Below are 4,531 nucleotides of genomic sequence, written 5' to 3' on the forward strand. Positions count from 1 at the left end.
TGTGTGTGTAATTTGTCATTTCCTCTCTCTCTTTCTCCAGCTGGTCATTCTCAGGATTCTGGTGTACTGGTTAAACTGTGCGGGCATATTTAAATATTTTTATCATCTCTCTTTTATAAACATTTTTAGTAAAAATTATATCATTATTATTATTATTATTGTGCTTTTATTTTTTTCCTTGTTTTTTCTTTTTATCTGCTCCTTTTTGAGAGAAATGTATTGAGAATGGAAACAAGACTGACTTGCTGAAATGGAGGAAGGTCAGCTAGAGAAAAGTTATTAAAGACTGAGGGAGAGATAGAAATAAAGGAGAGGGAAATAGAAAGAAATGATGACAACAAAGAGAGAGACAGTGACATAAGTGTGTGTCAGTAAGAGAAGGAATGTACAGTATATACTGGAGAAGGAGAGAGAGAGATTGATGAGAGATTAAGAGATGTTCATGTGTTAGATTTATGATAATATAATGTGTCACTGGTCCACCTTTTATCATGTAAAGTAGTGTATTCTGATTGGTTGCTTATTGGTGAAGATGAACTGACTTGGTATAATAATTGTTGTATCAAGAGATTATTAATAAGTTCACATGAAGAGGGATTAGTTACCACCAATCTACTCTGTCTTGTATGAGGTGATAGTTAGGATAAGTATTATTACAAGTCTCTTTGTGTCGCTCGTCTAGTATGAGTCTCCTTATATTCTTACTATCCATTAGTGACTGGAGGATGAGTAGTATTGACTCAGTAGACAATGAAGTATTCCATAGATTCAGTTCAACTAGTGATGAGTTATTGAGGAGGAGGTGAGAAAGAGCCTGTCCACTAGTAGAAGTGATGAGAGGATTACAATAAAGATTTAATGAGGTAAGTGTAGAGTTGTGTTCAAGTGCTTGACAGATATTAGTAACTCCTCTATCACCAATGGAGTGGAACCTGATGACTAGTTCTTGTATTGTTTTATTATTAGTTAGCAGTATACACAAGTACTGGATACAATCATTAGTTAATGGAGTGAACTGTATCACAAGTCTCCTCAGGTTTAGTGTATGCAGTTTAGTTGATGATAGTAGAAATACTGTACTATTAGTAGATGAGGAGTTGAGGTCAATCACCTTATAATAATAATTATTATTACTAATCACTTCATTACACTGAACTGGAGATGGAGAGGAAAGGGCTACACTGTCACTGTCCCATTTCACTCTCCCAGTGACTCCTAATATAAACCAAAGGATTATACTTATATACATGTATGTACATAATAATACACATATTCACATCATGTGTATATACAAACACACACAACTTGCATAAACAAATACAGACACAGCTAGTAGTTGTCACTGACTGACTGTATTATGTGAATGTGTGTGTTTGTTATAATGTATTAAGTATGTACAGAGTAAAATTGGAAGTAAAGTATAAGCAAATAAACACACACAATACATGTACATATGTCATATAGGGACACTATTCATACATAATAGTTATAACACAGCAAAGAGTGCTGTATGGCCAATAACAGGTGGAGGTGAGACAGCCAATACAGTACTCAGCGCTTTGCATCTCATGCTGTATTGGTTGTCTCAACTCCACCCCTCGTGCTGTTATTGGCCATACAGCACTCTTTACTGTGCTAGCTGTAATTAATTTATGGAATATAGTGGGCGTGTCAAAGGCATACACCAAATACACTCCTAGACAAGTTTTCTCGACTCTTTAAGGTTGAGACAAAGCCAATACAAATATTAAAAAGCTTCTTTGCCACATGACACTGACTTGGCTGCCAGACGATCAATATATAAGAACATCTCTGGTCACTAAAAACAGCAAAAAGCAAACAATGGTGGTAAAGGAGTGTTGTAAATCTGAAAGAGCACAAAGAACTTCTCACCCAGTGCTGCTAGCCATTGTGAAGCCAACCAACCGACACTCAATTCTGGTGCTTTATGCAATATAACGGAACAGGCGGTGCATGCCTGTGATGAGCCCACATAGTATTCTATAAATATACATATATATACATGTACATATACATACACACCCACACATCCATAAGGTGGCTTTACCTTACTTTATGGAAGTAATTTTCGCGAATTGCTTGCAAACAGCATCATGTGGCAATGGAGAGCAGAATTTTACGGTAAAAATTTTTCGCAACTAATCAAAAATTGTGAAATTCATGATAATATTTTACCACAAAAAGAAACCGGTAACGGTAGTTTAATCACAGTAAGGGCTTTAATCAATTTTTTACGTACACATTAACTAAAACATCAACCGAGACACCTACGGTGCTTGGACTCGCCACCAAAACTGCTTTGTAATCTTCCAAAAAACCACTGAGATGTGTATAAAGAACTAGTGATTTGTAGTTTGTATGACCGTCATGCTGCTCATGCACCTACTGACTCATGGATCGAAATTTCTTGATTTCATAAATATGCACATAGACTATTATAACTTCAATAAAAAAATTCAAGTAAAATTGTAAATATTTGAAGGACAGGGACTTATGCCTTTGCCCCTAGGGCCCTATGAGACAAGGACACAAGCCCCTTCCAAAAATTCCTTTTTTTAATTGTTCTTGTTGGTATGTGACTAACATCAGTTCATAGCTTAGCTATTTATACTAACTGTACATGATCATATCATTGTGGGTTGTACTCCAAGAATAATATACCACATCAAAGAATTGCTAGCCACAGATCACGTGATAGTTATGAAGAAACAAAATGGCCTTAGTATGACATGTGACTGAAGAAGCTTAAAGTTTGTTTCTTCTCACGAATGAATTATGAAAGAAAAGATGGCACAATACTGTTGCCTAGGCAGATGTGAGTGAGTTGACAGAGTTTTGTACCTCTAGCCTACCATATTTCTGCTCCAGCCCTTCTCAAAGTTGGCAGACCTGAAGTTTGAAGGCTCATAAGTCGCTACCAAATAAGAGTTAAGAAATTCTACACATATTAATGAAATAGATAGTAAAGATCTACCGGAAAATGATGTCATCTTTGTCGAAAGTTTCAGCACAATTGCAGTATTTTTAAATCAGTTTTCCTTACTTTGTAAGCTTCTTCTCCCCGGCAATGCTCTTTAAACATTATTAGATGATAAAGAAAGACTTTTACCAGCTGTAGAGAAAGATCTATAAGCCTAGAGTATGAAGTTTTAAAGTTATGTATTTTTAAAAAGACATTAAAAATGGACAGAACGAGAGCACTAAAGTGCATACCCTCGCCACAGTCTGTGTGTAACAATTTTAATAAATTAAGAGAAAAATAATTAGTGAAAGTTTTGACACAGAAAAGAAGCTTCAGCATGTAAAAACTTAGTGAATGTTTTGAGACAGTGATTTTTTTTGTTTTTTAGACAGAGAAGTTCCAGCATGCTTGCTGCACTGCTGCAGCAATGTAAAGGTGTGGCTGCAATGAAGGTGTGGCTCAATCAAGCCATGCTCCACCCGCACACACAGTAATGGTGGCACATGGCTCTGAGTGGTGAAGAAAGCTTTAGTTTTTCTCGACTTTTAAACAGTTTAGCATACATTTGTTAGGCTCTATTTGTTGCATACAAACGTCTATTGAGCCCCTGATGTTTAAAGACTCTGGCCGCTACTTCGGGAGAAGAGAGCCTCGTGTAAACTCACAAAAGTATGAATTTTTGGGCTACCATATCTTTAAAACGAAGCTGATTAGAGCAATTCCTCTCATATTAATGAAAGATGAGGCTTTGCTTTATTGTTTTATCTGCCCAGTTGCTCTTTTGCTCACACTATGAAAAAGTTGTCGGGGAACCGACCTACGTTTGGCGACTTTACCAGCTTCTTACTCCACGGAAAAGAAAAATATAGCATTCCCAAGACGGCGAATAACTTTTTCTAGAGCCAGTGTTGATTATAAGACTCTCCAGGACTAGACAAGAAAGCAGTGTCAGCTCAAAAGTGGAGGCCAAGCGAACACACACACAGAGACAGGACGACTGCTTTACCCTCGCTTCCACGCCTACGCGTGGGCTCGGGTAACGAGTGCACTATAGCACATGCCCTCGCCACAATCACCAATGTAACATAACAAAAGTGAAACATTAAAGTTGTTCTTCAAAAATTATAGAGAGGATGCTGCTGACTTGCTTTGATTGCTTGCATGCTGCAGCAGTTGAAGGTGTGGCTGGAATAAAAGGTGTGGCTCAAATTAAGTACCACCTACATAGTGAATCTTAGTAATGCCAGTTGGGGAAATCACTGATAAAAAAGCTTCATTTTTCTACACTTCTACGCAGTTTATGACACAATAGTTAGGCTCTATTTATTATACAACCTTGTTTGTAGTATCTTAAGTTTAAAAGACTCTGACTGCTCTTTCTGGACAACAGGACCTCGTGTAAACTGTCGCGGTAAGCGATGTTTGAGCTACCATATCTCAAGAATGAAGAATTTAAGACAAATTTCCTACATTTAAAATCAATAAAAACTTTCAATCTATCGTTTAATGTGTTCTATTGCATTATTACCTTCGTCATGAGAGAGTGCA

Source organism: Amphimedon queenslandica, unplaced genomic scaffold (genome assembly GCF_000090795.2).
Source record: "Amphimedon queenslandica unplaced genomic scaffold, v1.1 AMPQUscaffold_13051, whole genome shotgun sequence".
NCBI classification, from domain to species: Eukaryota; Metazoa; Porifera; class Demospongiae; order Haplosclerida; family Niphatidae; genus Amphimedon; species Amphimedon queenslandica.